Here is an 18,780-nt window from a genome sequence, read left to right as displayed (position 1 = left end):
ACTGTTTTCATGACATAACAGAGGCTCTAGGTGATAAAGAATAAAATTACAAAATTTTAGGAACTGGAATGGATTAATTTGGAGTTAGGATGAATTTTCTATGAATTATTGAAGTTCTAGGAATTATTTTCCTATTAAAAATCTATTTAATAATCATTTTCCCTGATTTTATTATGCTCTGGACTGGGCCTCATTTTCTGCAAAGTACAGGGGGCTCGGGGTAAGTATTTCTAGACACAGAGAACAATTGCGTAAGGATGGCGGGTTGATTCACCAAATCACAGAGGGCTCTTTTGCAAAAACACTACGGCGAAGGGGTATTGTTCAATAAGGACCGTTGGATCAAAACTGGCGGCTTAGATTAAATTATCTTCACCCCGAACCGGTACGTGATTCAGTCCACAGGATCGAGATCTGACGGCTACAGTTTAATGAAACGCGGTATACTTCGAGCCGTAGGATATCAGATCTACCGTTTACAGCTAGCCCCTGTGAGATCCAATCCTGACCCCTTATCTCCGAATCGACGGCGCAGGGACAATCTCCCACCTCCAGCCGCCAGCGCCAGAGCAGCGGCACAGCCGCTCCCATACGGCGGAGCATCACCGGCAAATCTCAATCCGACGCATCGGGCGCTAATCCCTCTACCAGTGGTGACCTACACGATGCTGGGCCCACCACCAAAGATTGGAAGGGGTACTTACATCAGATGGCCGTGAGAGAGCACGGGCTCACGTTGAAGCGCGGACCCGCGGCGACGACCACCAATGTCGTGAAATCACCGGCCCTCCGGTGGTGAATCACGCCAGCCGAGGGACGCGATGCGTGCGGCTGGATCCCCGGCACCTCTAGCTAGCCTCCACGTAGTTTGCTGGCGCCCGGTGTCTGCTCGGACGGCGGGTGGTTGACGGCAGGCGCTAGCAGGGACACGGCAGAGGAGCAGAGAGGGGCGCACCGAGCGGAGGCCACAGGGGAGGGAGCTCGGGCACTGGAGTGTTGAAGGGAGAGCTCACGCGTAGGTGCAACTGGATGGCCCTTAGAGGACGGCGGAAAGGAGTGGGTGGTTCACCTGTTCGGTCGCCAAGGGTGAGCAGAGACACTGGGTGCCGAGCGCCATGGGTGGTCAGAAGGGGAGAAATGGAGAGGAGGGGAACTGGGGAAGGCAGCCGACACGGTAGTTATTCACTGGAGCAGTGGATTTCACAGAATTTGGTGGCAAGAAACTCGGTCGATCCAACAACCAAGGCGGTGGCGGAATGACCGGAGAGATCCACGGAGGAATTCGCTCAACACCGGACCGGACAGGGGAAGGGGATAAACTTGATAGGAGGGGCCCACGCGCCAGTGAAGCAAACACAGGAAGTGCTGGCTGGTCTGCTGAGCGGCCCCATCGACCAGTGGATGAGGGCAGTAGTGGACTGGCGCATGCGGGGTTTGGTGGGCCGAGACAAATGGGTTTTGGCCCAGATGAGGTTTTCCCTTATTTTTATTTTCCCTTTTTCAATTCCTTTTTCATTTCTATTTTTCTTTCCTCTTTCTCTTTCCTTTTCAAATTCAAATTCAAAATTTGAGTTTATATTTGGGGAGTTCATACTTAGGTTAAATTTAAATAACCACATCTAGTTATTTTATATATCTATTTTATCTCATTTGTATAGTATTTCTTCTCTTTTCTCAAATTCTAAATTTCCTTTAGAACTTAAATTCCACTTTTGGGATTTTTAATATATTTCTTGTCACATTTTTTTTTATGTTGTCACAAAATGCACACAACATGAAAACCCAGCATGATGCATGTTTTGGTAGCATATATCTTAACAGTTATTTGTTTTTAAATATGGTGTTCACATGTGATGGTACATAAAGGTCAAACTCACATAAGGAGAAATTGTTCCTCTACTGGCATTATCCTAGCAATTTACAAAGTGGGTGTCACAAATCCTACCCCCCTTAAAAATAATCTCGTCCTCGAGATTTAAGAAGAACTAGGAAAAAGATGGGGAAAATTTATACGAAGCTCTTCTTCTCTTTCCCAAGTTGCTTCATCTTCACCGTGGTGACTCCATTGTACTTTACACATCTTTATCACCTCATTTCTTGTAACTCGAGTCAAAGTATCCAAAATCTTGTTCGGGTACTCCGTGTAAGTCAAATCACCTTGAACACTGAGCTCTTCCATTGGTAACTGTTCCTCGGGAACACGGAGACACTTCTTCAGTTGAGATACGTGGAACACATTATGCACATCTGATAGACTATCCGGTAACTCAAGTTGGTATGCCATCTCCCCAACTCGCCTAAAGATCAAGAATGGTCCAATATAGCGTGGGGACAATTTGCCCTTAACTTTGAATCTCCTCATTCCACGAAGTGGTGACACCTTGAGGTACACATAATCTCCTTCTTCAAATTCCAGTGGCCTCCTTCTATTATCAGCATAACTCTTTTACCTAGTTTGAGCCACCCTCAATTTCTCCCGAATTATACAGACTTATTCTTCTACCTCTTGAATAAGTTCAGGTCCAAAGAATTGTCTCTCACCAGTCTGATCCCAATACAAAGGAGTTCTGCACTTCCTCCCATATAAAGCTTCAAAAGGTGACATCTTCAGACTGGCCTGGTAACCATTATTATATGAGAACTCAGCATAAGGTAGACTCTTATCCCAACTTCCTCCATGCTGAAGGGCACATGCTCTCAACATATCTTCCAATACTTGATTAGTCCTTTCAGTCTGTCCATCAGTCTGAGGGTGATAAGCCGTACTAAAATTCAACTTCGTATCCATATTCTCATGAAAACCCTTCCAAAATCTGAAGGTAAACTGTGATCCTCTATCCGAAATGATCTTCTTCGGTACACCGTGTAGAGACACAATCCGAGCCATATATACTCTGCCAGCTGAGAGCCTTTATAGGTAGTCTTTACAGGAATAAAGTGGGCCACTTTAGTCAATCTATCCACAATCACCCATATAGCATCATATCCTTTCTGGGTGTGAGGCAATCCAGTAATGAAATCCATACCAATCTCTTCACACTTCCACTCGGGTATCTTTAGTGGGTGCAATAGTCCTGCTGGCCTTTGGTGTTTGACCCTAACTCTTTGACATACATCGCACATAGCCACATGTGCAGCCACATCTCTTTTCAATCCATACCACCAATACTTCCACTTCAAATCCTGATACATCTTAGTACTACCAGGATGAATAGAATAATCCGAATCATGGGCCCCCTTTAAAATAGTCTCTCGAAGGCTTTTAATATCAGGAACACACATTCTGTCCTTGAACCATACAGTGCCTTGCTCATCTTCCGTAAATTCCGGAACTCGACCTTCAGTAATCAGATCCTTAATCTCTTTTATTTAGCATCACCAATTTGTCCTTTGCGGATCTCTTGCTCCAAAGTAGGTTCCACATCAATAGTAACTCCTTCAGTATGAGCAACTATCCCCAGGTTAAGTCTCCTGAAGTCCTCAACAATCTCATCAGGTAGCTGGGCAACAATAGCTGAATGAACATGCTCCTTGCGACTCAAGGCATCTGCAACCAAATTTGCCTTGCCCGGGTAATAGTGAATCTCCAAATCATAATCCTTAATAAGCTCCAACCAACGGTGTTGCCTAAGGTTGAGATCCTGCTGTATGAATATGTTCTTCAAAGTCTTATGATCCGTGTATACTTGGCACTTCTCATGATATAATGTCTCCAAATCTTAAGCGCATGCACTACGGTTGTCAGTTCTGAGTCATGAGTGGGGTAGTTTAACTCATGTTTCCGCAATTGACGAGACGCGTAGGCGATCACATGACCATCTTGCATAAGCACACATCCAAGTCCTTGGCCACATGCATCACAATAAATGTCAAATCCTTTCTGTAGATCGGGCATAACCAACACTGGTGGTGACATCAATCTCTTCTTTAATTGATCAAAGCTGTCTTGGCACTTCTCGTCCCACTTAAACTCTCTTTCCTTCTCCAGAAGCGAGGTCATTGACTTAGCAATCTTAGAAAATCCTTCAATAAATTTCCGATAGTATCCTGCCAGTTCCAAGAAACTCTGAATCTCTGTAACTGTAGTGGGTATGCTCCACGCCACTATCTCCTTGACTTTAGCAGGATCCACTGATATCCCTCCATTAGAAATGATATGTCCAAGAAATGGCACCTTGCCAATCCAAAACTCGCTTTTTCTATACTTGGCGTAGAGTTGATTATCTCTTAGCTTCTGTAGCATCAATCTTAGATGTTCCTCATGATCACTATCACTCTTGGAATAGATAAGAATATCGTCGATGAATACTACGACAAATCTGTCCAAATACTCCATAAACACCTTGTTCATCAAGTTCATAAAATAAGCTGGTGCATTGGTTAATCCAAACGACATAACAGTGAACTCATATAATCCATATCGAGTCGAGAAAGCTGTCTTGGGAATATCCGATGGCCTAATCTTCATCTGATGGTATCCCGATCGAAGATCAATTTTCGAGAATACCCTTGCACCTCTCATCTGAATAAATCCTCAATGCGGGGTAATGGACACTTGTTCTTCATAGTGAAATTGTTAAGGGACCTATAATCCACGCACATCCTGTGTGATCCATCTTTCTTCTGTACAAACAGAACCGGTGCTCCCCAAGTTGAAGAACTCGAACGAATGTACCCAGCCTCTTGTAATTCCGTTAATTGCTTCTTAAGTTCCTTTAGTTCTTCTACAGACCTCCTGTATGGCCGTTTGAAAGTAGGGGTAGTCCCAGGTAAGGGATCAATGACAAACTCAACTTCCCTATATGGTGGCATCCCTGGTAACTCTTCTGGGAAGACATCCGAAAAATCTCTAACCACACGGATGTTGACACCAACAAACTTCCCATCTACTAAGAATGCTGCTAGTCTGGTGGCGGTAGTTACTGCAATTCCAACTTCAAATCTTTCTCCTTTGGAACTGGTGAGTTCAATGGTTCCTTTAGTGTATAAACTGCCTTTGCCTTTCTTAACCATGACATACCAAGGATCACGTCTATAGTGCTCTCTTCTAACACTATAGGGGTAGCCCATCTAGGTTAGAAATACAGGGTAAGAAAGGAAGATTGGTAGACAAGGCGAGTAATTATGAGGAATGTTACTGCGGGGGATTTATTAGCTAAGTAGATTAGTGCGTTATCCACTAAAGCTAATACATTACCTTATGGTGGTACATACTAAGATGTCCATATATAATACTTCAATCAATCAAAGAAGCAAATCAGACACTTATCATCAGAACAATCAATCAACCATTTTTAAGTAAAGAAAATAGTTTTAAATTTTGTCTTAGGTTCCCTATTTCTTAAAAAGATCATAGTGGTAGGATTCCAAGGTGTGAAATCCAACTTGTCTTAGAGTAGAGAAGATAAGAGTAACCGGAGTAGAATAGCAAAAGGTGAGACAAGATCAAGATGAGATGAGTATAGAATGAGTCGGAGTAAGGTAAGTAAGTGAGGGTTGTCCATTTCTATCTAGGTTTCGTCCTACAGTCAACATTTCCTCTGATACCACTTCTGTCACACCCGGCTTTAAGGAACAAGCCAGGTGCATCTCATACATGCGCCAAGAAGACAACACATATAATAACAGAGTGTATAGAGATAAATGTCATAAATCATCAGAGTATTTATTACATAGCGGAAGACTTATTACAAAGTAAAAGTGTAAACATAAAACGAACTAAGGATCGTCGGCGCCAATGTCGACTGGAAACGCCACCTAGATCAGATCATACTCCTCGCCTTGTGGCTCCTCCTGAACCACCTGCTCTTCTCCTGTGGGGGGGTGTGAGACAGCAAGGGTGAGCTCACACATGATCATCGCTCAACAAGTTGTGGGGAATAATGTGACATGAACTCACCAAAGGTGGGAGCTCATGGAGTGTAAGGCTTATCAAAGAGAATGGTTAAAGCTGAGCATTGCTTTTAAGTAGTTGGTCAAAATTTTATTAGCAATTACTAAGTGTAAGTAAATACCAAACCTTAAATAAAGTAATAGAACAAAATTAATAATAAACCCATGCAATGCAAATGACAAAATTGAATTTAAGTTCCATAATTTAAACATCAGAGAGTCCTGAGCTGCTCATGACCGTGAGCTCGGCTAGTATACCAGTTTTACACTCTGCAGAGGTTGTACCCTTTACCCACAAGTCATGTTACCCATCTGCCAAGGGGTCGCGAATCCCATACACCTCTACCTAGGAAGCGCGGCAGGGCAACACTACGAGGCCTTTACAAAGTTCCACTAGCTTCCGAAAACCCGCTACAGTTTATGGGAAGATCCAGTACAGGGTTCCTGGCTGACCGCCATCGCAGCAAAATCAACCAGGGACCTCCCCGCACTGACCTCTCCCCTACTGCCCTTGCCCCTTTCGGGTAAGGTAGTCTTCCACTAGCTTTCCTAGTTAATCAGCCAAGGGCGTCCCATTAAACCCTTGTGGTGGCACGTGGTTCTCAAGTTAAGCTCTATGTTCCAATTAACATTAATGATAACAACATGAACATAAACAGAATAACAACAAGAATTGGAACATAGAGGTGATAAATGATTATCCCAAAACCATATAAAGCAATAGCAAACTACCCAAGTGATTCAGGGGTAAACAAGGTAATGAGATAAACAATCTAGGGTGACCTATTGGGTCCCATCAAAATTAACCTATGCATGGATAAGTGATATTAAAGAACATTATTGGGTAAAAAGTGGTCAAGGGCACAACTTGCCTTCAATGAGCTCCTGCTCAGCTACTTCAACCTGCTGCTCACCAGGATTCCTCAGCAACGGGTTCTTCTACTCGCCACAATACAAACAAGCACAAGATATAGGGAAAATTAACATTACACCAAACATATAAACAAAATACACAGTAATAATCTACACCTTAAAATAAAATTCTAGGAACAAGAATCATAATTTTTGGAGTTATAGAATTTAAGTTATGCATTTTCAAAGATTTTATGTGCTTTAAATAGGATTAAGTGATAAATAAATTTCTTACTGTTTTCATGACATAACAGAGGCTCTAGGTGATAAAGAATAAAATTACAAAATTTTAGGAACTGGAATGGATTAATTTGGAGTTAGGATGAATTTTCTATGAATTATTGAAGTTCTAGGAATTATTTTCCTATTAAAAATCTATTTAATAATCATTTTCCCTGATTTTATTATGCTCTGGACTGGGCCTCATTTTCTGCAAAGTACAGGGGGCTCGGGGTAAGTATTTCTAGACACAGAGAACAATTGCGTAAGGATGGCGGGTTGATTCACCAAATCACAGAGGGCTCTTTTGCAAAAACACTACGGCGAAGGGGTATTGTTCAATAAGGACCGTTGGATCAAAACTGGCGGCTTAGATTAAATTATCTTCACCCCGAACCGGTACGTGATTCAGTCCACAGGATCGAGATCTGACGGCTACAGTTTAATGAAACGCGGTATACTTCGAGCCGTAGGATATCAGATCTACCGTTTACAGCTAGCCCCTGTGAGATCCAATCCTGACCCCTTATCTCCGAATCGACGGCGCAGGGACAATCTCCCACCTCCAGCCGCCAGCGCCAGAGCAGCGGCACAGCCGCTCCCATACGGCGGAGCATCACCGGCAAATCTCAATCCGACGCATCGGGCGCTAATCCCTCTACCAGTGGTGACCTACACGATGCTGGGCCCACCACCAAAGATTGGAAGGGGTACTTACATCAGATGGCCGTGAGAGAGCACGGGCTCACGTTGAAGCGCGGACCCGCGGCGACGACCACCAATGTCGTGAAATCACCGGCCCTCCGGTGGTGAATCACGCCAGCCGAGGGACGCGATGCGTGCGGCTGGATCCCCGGCACCTCTAGCTAGCCTCCACGTAGTTTGCTGGCGCCCGGTGTCTGCTCGGACGGCGGGTGGTTGACGGCAGGCGCTAGCAGGGACACGGCAGAGGAGCAGAGAGGGGCGCACCGAGCGGAGGCCACAGGGGAGGGAGCTCGGGCACTGGAGTGTTGAAGGGAGAGCTCACGCGTAGGTGCAACTGGATGGCCCTTAGAGGACGGCGGAAAGGAGTGGGTGGTTCACCTGTTCGGTCGCCAAGGGTGAGCAGAGACACTGGGTGCCGAGCGCCATGGGTGGTCAGAAGGGGAGAAATGGAGAGGAGGGGAACTGGGGAAGGCAGCCGACACGGTAGTTATTCACTGGAGCAGTGGATTTCACAGAATTTGGTGGCAAGAAACTCGGTCGATCCAACAACCAAGGCGGTGGCGGAATGACCGGAGAGATCCACGGAGGAATTCGCTCAACACCGGACCGGACAGGGGAAGGGGATAAACTTGATAGGAGGGGCCCACGCGCCAGTGAAGCAAACACAGGAAGTGCTGGCTGGTCTGCTGAGCGGCCCCATCGACCAGTGGATGAGGGCAGTAGTGGACTGGCGCATGCGGGGTTTGGTGGGCCGAGACAAATGGGTTTTGGCCCAGATGAGGTTTTCCCTTATTTTTATTTTCCCTTTTTCAATTCCTTTTTCATTTCTATTTTTCTTTCCTCTTTCTCTTTCCTTTTCAAATTCAAATTCAAAATTTGAGTTTATATTTGGGGAGTTCATACTTAGGTTAAATTTAAATAACCACATCTAGTTATTTTATATATCTATTTTATCTCATTTGTATAGTATTTCTTCTCTTTTCTCAAATTCTAAATTTCCTTTAGAACTTAAATTCCACTTTTGGGATTTTTAATATATTTCTTGTCACATTTTTTTTATGTTGTCACAAAATGCACACAACATGAAAACCCAGCATGATGCATGTTTTGGTAGCATATATCTTAACAGTTATTTGTTTTTAAATATGGTGTTCACATGTGATGGTACATAAAGGTCAAACTCACATAAGGAGAAATTGTTCCTCTACTGGCATTATCCTAGCAATTTACAAAGTGGGTGTCACAAATCCTACCCCCCTTAAAAATAATCTCGTCCTCGAGATTTAAGAAGAACTAGGAAAAAGATGGGGAAAATTTATACGAAGCTCTTCTTCTCTTTCCCAAGTTGCTTCATCTTCACCGTGGTGACTCCATTGTACTTTACACATCTTTATCACCTCATTTCTTGTAACTCGAGTCAAAGTATCCAAAATCTTGTTCGGGTACTCCGTGTAAGTCAAATCACCTTGAACACTGAGCTCTTCCATTGGTAACTGTTCCTCGGGAACACGGAGACACTTCTTCAGTTGAGATACGTGGAACACATTATGCACATCTGATAGACTATCCGGTAACTCAAGTTGGTATGCCATCTCCCCAACTCGCCTAAAGATCAAGAATGGTCCAATATAGCGTGGGGACAATTTGCCCTTAACTTTGAATCTCCTCATTCCACGAAGTGGTGACACCTTGAGGTACACATAATCTCCTTCTTCAAATTCCAGTGGCCTCCTTCTATTATCAGCATAACTCTTTTACCTAGTTTGAGCCACCCTCAATTTCTCCCGAATTATACAGACTTATTCTTCTACCTCTTGAATAAGTTCAGGTCCAAAGAATTGTCTCTCACCAGTCTGATCCCAATACAAAGGAGTTCTGCACTTCCTCCCATATAAAGCTTCAAAAGGTGACATCTTCAGACTGGCCTGGTAACCATTATTATATGAGAACTCAGCATAAGGTAGACTCTTATCCCAACTTCCTCCATGCTGAAGGGCACATGCTCTCAACATATCTTCCAATACTTGATTAGTCCTTTCAGTCTGTCCATCAGTCTGAGGGTGATAAGCCGTACTAAAATTCAACTTCGTATCCATATTCTCATGAAAACCCTTCCAAAATCTGAAGGTAAACTGTGATCCTCTATCCGAAATGATCTTCTTCGGTACACCGTGTAGAGACACAATCCGAGCCATATATACTCTGCCAGCTGAGAGCCTTTATAGGTAGTCTTTACAGGAATAAAGTGGGCCACTTTAGTCAATCTATCCACAATCACCCATATAGCATCATATCCTTTCTGGGTGTGAGGCAATCCAGTAATGAAATCCATACCAATCTCTTCACACTTCCACTCGGGTATCTTTAGTGGGTGCAATAGTCCTGCTGGCCTTTGGTGTTTGACCCTAACTCTTTGACATACATCGCACATAGCCACATGTGCAGCCACATCTCTTTTCAATCCATACCACCAATACTTCCACTTCAAATCCTGATACATCTTAGTACTACCAGGATGAATAGAATAATCCGAATCATGGGCCCCCTTTAAAATAGTCTCTCGAAGGCTTTTAATATCAGGAACACACATTCTGTCCTTGAACCATACAGTGCCTTGCTCATCTTCCGTAAATTCCGGAACTCGACCTTCAGTAATCAGATCCTTAATCTCTTTTATTTAGCATCACCAATTTGTCCTTTGCGGATCTCTTGCTCCAAAGTAGGTTCCACATCAATAGTAACTCCTTCAGTATGAGCAACTATCCCCAGGTTAAGTCTCCTGAAGTCCTCAACAATCTCATCAGGTAGCTGGGCAACAATAGCTGAATGAACATGCTCCTTGCGACTCAAGGCATCTGCAACCAAATTTGCCTTGCCCGGGTAATAGTGAATCTCCAAATCATAATCCTTAATAAGCTCCAACCAACGGTGTTGCCTAAGGTTGAGATCCTGCTGTATGAATATGTTCTTCAAAGTCTTATGATCCGTGTATACTTGGCACTTCTCATGATATAATGTCTCCAAATCTTAAGCGCATGCACTACGGTTGTCAGTTCTGAGTCATGAGTGGGGTAGTTTAACTCATGTTTCCGCAATTGACGAGACGCGTAGGCGATCACATGACCATCTTGCATAAGCACACATCCAAGTCCTTGGCCACATGCATCACAATAAATGTCAAATCCTTTCTGTAGATCGGGCATAACCAACACTGGTGGTGACATCAATCTCTTCTTTAATTGATCAAAGCTGTCTTGGCACTTCTCGTCCCACTTAAACTCTCTTTCCTTCTCCAGAAGCGAGGTCATTGACTTAGCAATCTTAGAAAATCCTTCAATAAATTTCCGATAGTATCCTGCCAGTTCCAAGAAACTCTGAATCTCTGTAACTGTAGTGGGTATGCTCCACGCCACTATCTCCTTGACTTTAGCAGGATCCACTGATATCCCTCCATTAGAAATGATATGTCCAAGAAATGGCACCTTGCCAATCCAAAACTCGCTTTTTCTATACTTGGCGTAGAGTTGATTATCTCTTAGCTTCTGTAGCATCAATCTTAGATGTTCCTCATGATCACTATCACTCTTGGAATAGATAAGAATATCGTCGATGAATACTACGACAAATCTGTCCAAATACTCCATAAACACCTTGTTCATCAAGTTCATAAAATAAGCTGGTGCATTGGTTAATCCAAACGACATAACAGTGAACTCATATAATCCATATCGAGTCGAGAAAGCTGTCTTGGGAATATCCGATGGCCTAATCTTCATCTGATGGTATCCCGATCGAAGATCAATTTTCGAGAATACCCTTGCACCTCTCATCTGAATAAATCCTCAATGCGGGGTAATGGACACTTGTTCTTCATAGTGAAATTGTTAAGGGACCTATAATCCACGCACATCCTGTGTGATCCATCTTTCTTCTGTACAAACAGAACCGGTGCTCCCCAAGTTGAAGAACTCGAACGAATGTACCCAGCCTCTTGTAATTCCGTTAATTGCTTCTTAAGTTCCTTTAGTTCTTCTACAGACCTCCTGTATGGCCGTTTGAAAGTAGGGGTAGTCCCAGGTAAGGGATCAATGACAAACTCAACTTCCCTATATGGTGGCATCCCTGGTAACTCTTCTGGGAAGACATCCGAAAAATCTCTAACCACACGGATGTTGACACCAACAAACTTCCCATCTACTAAGAATGCTGCTAGTCTGGTGGCGGTAGTTACTGCAATTCCAACTTCAAATCTTTCTCCTTTGGAACTGGTGAGTTCAATGGTTCCTTTAGTGTATAAACTGCCTTTGCCTTTCTTAACCATGACATACCAAGGATCACGTCTATAGTGCTCTCTTCTAACACTATAGGGGTAGCCCATCTAGGTTAGAAATACAGGGTAAGAAAGGAAGATTGGTAGACAAGGCGAGTAATTATGAGGAATGTTACTGCGGGGGATTTATTAGCTAAGTAGATTAGTGCGTTATCCACTAAAGCTAATACATTACCTTATGGTGGTACATACTAAGATGTCCATATATAATACTTCAATCAATCAAAGAAGCAAATCAGACACTTATCATCAGAACAATCAATCAACCATTTTTAAGTAAAGAAAATAGTTTTAAATTTTGTCTTAGGTTCCCTATTTCTTAAAAAGATCATAGTGGTAGGATTCCAAGGTGTGAAATCCAACTTGTCTTAGAGTAGAGAAGATAAGAGTAACCGGAGTAGAATAGCAAAAGGTGAGACAAGATCAAGATGAGATGAGTATAGAATGAGTCGAAGTAAGGTAAGTAAGTGAGGGTTGTCCATTTCTATCTAGGTTTCGTCCTACAGTCAACATTTCCTCTGATACCACTTCTGTCACACCCGGCTTTAAGGAACAAGCCAGGTGCATCTCATACATGCGCCAAGAAGACAACACATATAATAACAGAGTGTATAGAGATAAATGTCATAAATCATCAGAGTATTTATTACATAGCGGAAGACTTATTACAAAGTAAAAGTGTAAACATAAAACGAACTAAGGATCGTCGGCGCCAATGTCGACTGGAAACGCCACCTAGATCAGATCATACTCCTCGCCTTGTGGCTCCTCCTGAACCACCTGCTCTTCTCCTGTGGGGGGGTGTGAGACAGCAAGGGTGAGCTCACACATGATCATCGCTCAACAAGTTGTGGGGAATAATGTGACATGAACTCACCAAAGGTGGGAGCTCATGGAGTGTAAGGCTTATCAAAGAGAATGGTTAAAGCTGAGCATTGCTTTTAAGTAGTTGGTCAAAATTTTATTAGCAATTACTAAGTGTAAGTAAATACCAAACCTTAAATAAAGTAATAGAACAAAATTAATAATAAACCCATGCAATGCAAATGACAAAATTGAATTTAAGTTCCATAATTTAAACATCAGAGAGTCCTGAGCTGCTCATGACCGTGAGCTCGGCTAGTATACCAGTTTTACACTCTGCAGAGGTTGTACCCTTTACCCACAAGTCATGTTACCCATCTGCCAAGGGGTCGCGAATCCCATACACCTCTACCTAGGAAGCGCGGCAGGGCAACACTACGAGGCCTTTACAAAGTTCCACTAGCTTCCGAAAACCCGCTACAGTTTATGGGAAGATCCAGTACAGGGTTCCTGGCTGACCGCCATCGCAGCAAAATCAACCAGGGACCTCCCCGCACTGACCTCTCCCCTACTGCCCTTGCCCCTTTCGGGTAAGGTAGTCTTCCACTAGCTTTCCTAGTTAATCAGCCAAGGGCGTCCCATTAAACCCTTGTGGTGGCACGTGGTTCTCAAGTTAAGCTCTATGTTCCAATTAACATTAATGATAACAACATGAACATAAACAGAATAACAACAAGAATTGGAACATAGAGGTGATAAATGATTATCCCAAAACCATATAAAGCAATAGCAAACTACCCAAGTGATTCAGGGGTAAACAAGGTAATGAGATAAACAATCTAGGGTGACCTATTGGGTCCCATCAAAATTAACCTATGCATGGATAAGTGATATTAAAGAACATTATTGGGTAAAAAGTGGTCAAGGGCACAACTTGCCTTCAATGAGCTCCTGCTCAGCTACTTCAACCTGCTGCTCACCAGGATTCCTCAGCAACGGGTTCTTCTACTCGCCACAATACAAACAAGCACAAGATATAGGGAAAATTAACATTACACCAAACATATAAACAAAATACACAGTAATAATCTACACCTTAAAATAAAATTCTAGGAACAAGAATCATAATTTTTGGAGTTATAGAATTTAAGTTATGCATTTTCAAAGATTTTATGTGCTTTAAATAGGATTAAGTGATAAATAAATTTCTTACTGTTTTCATGACATAACAGAGGCTCTAGGTGATAAAGAATAAAATTACAAAATTTTAGGAACTGGAATGGATTAATTTGGAGTTAGGATGAATTTTCTATGAATTATTGAAGTTCTAGGAATTATTTTCCTATTAAAAATCTATTTAATAATCATTTTCCCTGATTTTATTATGCTCTGGACTGGGCCTCATTTTCTGCAAAGTACAGGGGGCTCGGGGTAAGTATTTCTAGACACAGAGAACAATTGCGTAAGGATGGCGGGTTGATTCACCAAATCACAGAGGGCTCTTTTGCAAAAACACTACGGCGAAGGGGTATTGTTCAATAAGGACCGTTGGATCAAAACTGGCGGCTTAGATTAAATTATCTTCACCCCGAACCGGTACGTGATTCAGTCCACAGGATCGAGATCTGACGGCTACAGTTTAATGAAACGCGGTATACTTCGAGCCGTAGGATATCAGATCTACCGTTTACAGCTAGCCCCTGTGAGATCCAATCCTGACCCCTTATCTCCGAATCGACGGCGCAGGGACAATCTCCCACCTCCAGCCGCCAGCGCCAGAGCAGCGGCACAGCCGCTCCCATACGGCGGAGCATCACCGGCAAATCTCAATCCGACGCATCGGGCGCTAATCCCTCTACCAGTGGTGACCTACACGATGCTGGGCCCACCACCAAAGATTGGAAGGGGTACTTACATCAGATGGCCGTGAGAGAGCACGGGCTCACGTTGAAGCGCGGACCCGCGGCGACGACCACCGATGTCGTGAAATCACCGGCCCTCCGGTGGTGAATCACGCCAGCCGAGGGACGCGATGCGTGCGGCTGGATCCCCGGCACCTCTAGCTAGCCTCCACGTAGTTTGCTGGCGCCCGGTGTCTGCTCGGACGGCGGGTGGTTGACGGCAGGCGCTAGCAGGGACACGGCAGAGGAGCAGAGAGGGGCGCACCGAGCGGAGGCCACAGGGGAGGGAGCTCGGGCACTGGAGTGTTGAAGGGAGAGCTCACGCGTAGGTGCAACTGGATGGCCCTTAGAGGACGGCGGAAAGGAGTGGGTGGTTCACCTGTTCGGTCGCCAAGGGTGAGCAGAGACACTGGGTGCCGAGCGCCATGGGTGGTCAGAAGGGGAGAAATGGAGAGGAGGGGAACTGGGGAAGGCAGCCGACACGGTAGTTATTCACTGGAGCAGTGGATTTCACAGAATTTGGTGGCAAGAAACTCGGTCGATCCAACAACCAAGGCGGTGGCGGAATGACCGGAGAGATCCACGGAGGAATTCGCTCAACACCGGACCGGACAGGGGAAGGGGATAAACTTGATAGGAGGGGCCCACGCGCCAGTGAAGCAAACACAGGAAGTGCTGGCTGGTCTGCTGAGCGGCCCCATCGACCAGTGGATGAGGGCAGTAGTGGACTGGCGCATGCGGGGTTTGGTGGGCCGAGACAAATGGGTTTTGGCCCAGATGAGGTTTTCCCTTATTTTTATTTTCCCTTTTTCAATTCCTTTTTCATTTCTATTTTTCTTTCCTCTTTCTCTTTCCTTTTCAAATTCAAATTCAAAATTTGAGTTTATATTTGGGGAGTTCATACTTAGGTTAAATTTAAATAACCACATCTAGTTATTTTATATATCTATTTTATCTCATTTGTATAGTATTTCTTCTCTTTTCTCAAATTCTAAATTTCCTTTAGAACTTAAATTCCACTTTTGGGATTTTTAATATATTTCTTGTCACATTTTTTTTTATGTTGTCACAAAATGCACACAACATGAAAACCCAGCATGATGCATGTTTTGGTAGCATATATCTTAACAGTTATTTGTTTTTAAATATGGTGTTCACATGTGATGGTACATAAAGGTCAAACTCACATAAGGAGAAATTGTTCCTCTACTGGCATTATCCTAGCAATTTACAAAGTGGGTGTCACACACGAGGACTTCCCAGGAGGTCACCCATCCTAGTACTACTCTCGCCCAAGCACGCTTAACTTCGGAGTTCTGATGGGATCCGGTGCTTTAGTGCTGGTATGATCGCATCCGTCATATCCTGCGTCCTCCTTCCTCTTATGCCCACACCTCCGTGCTCGGCTCGCCCACGGCACTGGACATCCTTCCTCCGCACAAAGTACCCGAAAAACGCCCCTTAAAACAAATAAAAGGTAATTTAACACGAGAACGGTCACCCATTTTTACTATGGTTTGGTGTTCGAAAAACAAACAAAAATAAAACCAAAAAAAAGGAATGCAACACGAGGACTTCCCAGGAGGTCACCCATCCTAGTACTACTCTCGCCCAAGCACGCTTAACTTCGGAGTTCTGATGGGATCCGGTGCTTTAGTGCTAGTATGATCGCATCCGTCATATCCTGCGTCCTCCTTCCTCTTATGCCCACACCTCCGTGCTCGGCTCGCCCACGGCACTGGACATCCTTCCTCCGCACAAAGTACCCGAAAAACGCCCCTTAAAACAAATAAAAGGTAATTTAACACGAGAACGGTCACCCATTTTTACTATGGTTTGGTGTTCGAAAAACAAACAAAAATAAAACCAAAAAAAAGGAATGCAACACGAGGACTTCCCACGAGGTCACCCATCCTAGTACTACTCTCGCCCAAGCACGCTTAACTTCGGAGTTCTGATGGGATCCGGTGCTTTAGTGCTGGTATGATCGCATCCATCATATCCTGCGTCCTCCTTCCTCTTATGCCCACACCTCCGTGCTCGGCTCGCCCACGGCACTGGACATCCTTCCTCCGCACAAAGTACCCGAAAAACGCCCCTTAAAACAAATAAAAGGTAATTTAACACGAGAACGGTCACCCATTTTTACTATGGTTTGGTGTTCGAAAAACAAACAAAAATAAAACCAAAAAAAAAGGAATGCAACACGAGGACTTCCCAGGAGGTCACCCATCCTAGTACTACTCTCGCCAAAGCACGCTTAACTTCGGAGTTCTGATGGGATCCGGTGCTTTAGTGCTGGTATGATCGCATCCGTCATATCCTGCGTCCTCCTTCCTCTTATGCCCACACCTCCGTGCTCGGCTCGCCCACGGCACTGGACATCCTTCCTCCGCACAAAGTACCCGAAAAAACGCCACTTAAAACAAATAAAAAGTAATTTAACACGAGAACGGTCACCCATTTTTACTATGGTTTGGTGTTCGAAAAACAAACAAAAATAAAACAAAAAAAAAGGAATGCAACACGAGGACTTCCCAGGAGGTCACCCATCCTATTACTACTCTCGCCCAAGCACGCTTAACTTTGGAGTTCTGATGGGATCCGGTGCTTTAGTGCTGGTATGATCGCATCCGTCATATCCTGCGTCCTCCTTCCTCTTATGCCCACACCTCCGTGCTCGGCTCGCCCACGGCACTGGACATCCTTCCTCCGCACAAAGTACCCGAAAAACGCCCCTTAAAACAAATAAAAGGTAATTTAACACGAGAACGGTCACCCATTTTTACTATGGTTTGGTGTTCGAAAAACAAACAAAAATAAAACCAAAAAAAAAGGAATGCAACACGAGGACTTCCCAGGAGGTCACCCATCCTAGTACTACTCTCGCCCAAGCACGCTTAACTTCGGAGTTCTGATGGGATCCGGTGCTTTAGTGCTGGTATGATCGCATCCGTCATATCCTGCGTCCTCCTTCCTCTTATGCCCACACCTCCGTGCTCGGCTCGCCCACGGCACTGGACATCCTTCCTCCGCACAAAGTACCCGAAAAACGCCACTTAAAACAAATAAAAGGTAATTTAACACGAGAACGGTCACCCATTTTTACTATGGTTTGGTGTTCGAAAAACAAACAAAAATAAAACCAAAAAAAAGGAATGCAACACGAGGACTTCCCAGGAGGTCACCCATCCTAGTACTACTCTCGCCCAAGCACGCTTAACTTCGGAGTTCTGATGGGATCCGGTGCTTTAGTGCTGGTATGATCGCATCCGTCATATCCTGCGTCCTCCTTCCTCTTATGCCCACACCTCCAGTGCTCGGCTCGCCCACGGCACTGGACATCCTTCCTCCGCACAAAGTACCCGAAAAACGCCCCTTAAAACAAATAAAAGGTAATTTAACACGAGAACGGTCACCCATTTTTACTATGGTTTGGTGTTCGAAAAACAAACAAAAATAAAACCAAAAAAAAGGAATGCAACACGAGGACTTCCCAGGAGGTCACCCATCCTAGTACTACTCTCGCCCAAGCACGCTTAACTTCGGAGTTCTGATGGGATCCGGTGCTTTAGTGCTGGTATGATCGCATCCGTCATATCCTGCGTCCTCCTTCCTCTTATGCCCACACCTCCGTGCTCGGCTCGCCCACGGCACTGGACATCCTTCCTCCGCACAAAGTACCCGAAAAAACGCCACTTAAAACAAATAAAAGGTAATTTAACACGAGAACGGTCACCCATTTTTACTATGGTTTGGTGTTCGAAAAACAAACAAAAATAAAACCAAAAAAAAGGAATGCAACACGAGGACTTCCCAGGAGGTCACCCATCCTAGTACTACTCTCGCCCAAGCACGCTTAACTTCGGAGTTCTGATGGGATCCGGTGCTTTAGTGCTGGTATGATCGCATCCGTCATATCCTGCGTCCTCCTTCCTCTTATGCCCACACCTCCGTGCTCGGCTCGCCCACGGCACTGGACATCCTTCCTCCGCACAAAGTACCCGAAAAACGCCA

At 44.3% G+C, this 18,780-nt stretch overlaps 9 non-coding genes across 9 annotated transcripts; all 9 read right to left on the bottom strand.

Annotated features, from left to right (window-relative positions):
- Positions 1-15,999: 15,999 nt before the first annotated feature.
- On the bottom strand, positions 16,000-16,120 carry LOC118475376 (5S ribosomal RNA). The gene has a single exon (XR_004854875.1). It is a non-coding gene; the product is annotated as a 5S ribosomal RNA (ribosomal RNA).
- A 200-nt stretch (positions 16,121-16,320) lies between these two features.
- On the bottom strand, positions 16,321-16,439 carry LOC118475342 (5S ribosomal RNA). Its single transcript, XR_004854838.1, has one exon. It is a non-coding gene; the product is annotated as a 5S ribosomal RNA (ribosomal RNA).
- Positions 16,440-16,639: 200 nt separating this feature from the next.
- LOC118475337 (5S ribosomal RNA) lies at positions 16,640-16,758 on the bottom strand. The gene has a single exon (XR_004854833.1). It is a non-coding gene; the product is annotated as a 5S ribosomal RNA (ribosomal RNA).
- A 201-nt stretch (positions 16,759-16,959) lies between these two features.
- On the bottom strand, positions 16,960-17,078 carry LOC118475358 (5S ribosomal RNA). Its single transcript, XR_004854855.1, has one exon. It is a non-coding gene; the product is annotated as a 5S ribosomal RNA (ribosomal RNA).
- Positions 17,079-17,279: 201 nt separating this feature from the next.
- Positions 17,280-17,398, bottom strand: LOC118475367 (5S ribosomal RNA). Its single transcript, XR_004854866.1, has one exon. It is a non-coding gene; the product is annotated as a 5S ribosomal RNA (ribosomal RNA).
- Positions 17,399-17,599: 201 nt separating this feature from the next.
- On the bottom strand, positions 17,600-17,718 carry LOC118475386 (5S ribosomal RNA). The gene has a single exon (XR_004854884.1). It is a non-coding gene; the product is annotated as a 5S ribosomal RNA (ribosomal RNA).
- Positions 17,719-17,918: 200 nt separating this feature from the next.
- LOC118475325 (5S ribosomal RNA) lies at positions 17,919-18,037 on the bottom strand. The gene has a single exon (XR_004854820.1). It is a non-coding gene; the product is annotated as a 5S ribosomal RNA (ribosomal RNA).
- A 201-nt stretch (positions 18,038-18,238) lies between these two features.
- LOC118475219 (5S ribosomal RNA) lies at positions 18,239-18,357 on the bottom strand. The gene has a single exon (XR_004854709.1). It is a non-coding gene; the product is annotated as a 5S ribosomal RNA (ribosomal RNA).
- Positions 18,358-18,558: 201 nt separating this feature from the next.
- LOC118475112 (5S ribosomal RNA) lies at positions 18,559-18,677 on the bottom strand. The gene has a single exon (XR_004854596.1). It is a non-coding gene; the product is annotated as a 5S ribosomal RNA (ribosomal RNA).
- Positions 18,678-18,780: the final 103 nt, after the last annotated feature.

Source organism: Zea mays, unplaced genomic scaffold (assembly GCF_902167145.1).
Source record: "Zea mays cultivar B73 unplaced genomic scaffold, Zm-B73-REFERENCE-NAM-5.0 scaffold_43, whole genome shotgun sequence".
Taxonomy (NCBI): Eukaryota; Viridiplantae; Streptophyta; class Magnoliopsida; order Poales; family Poaceae; genus Zea; species Zea mays.
Note: the sequence above shows the minus strand (reverse complement) of the source record. Positions and strands in the feature narration are given on the sequence as shown.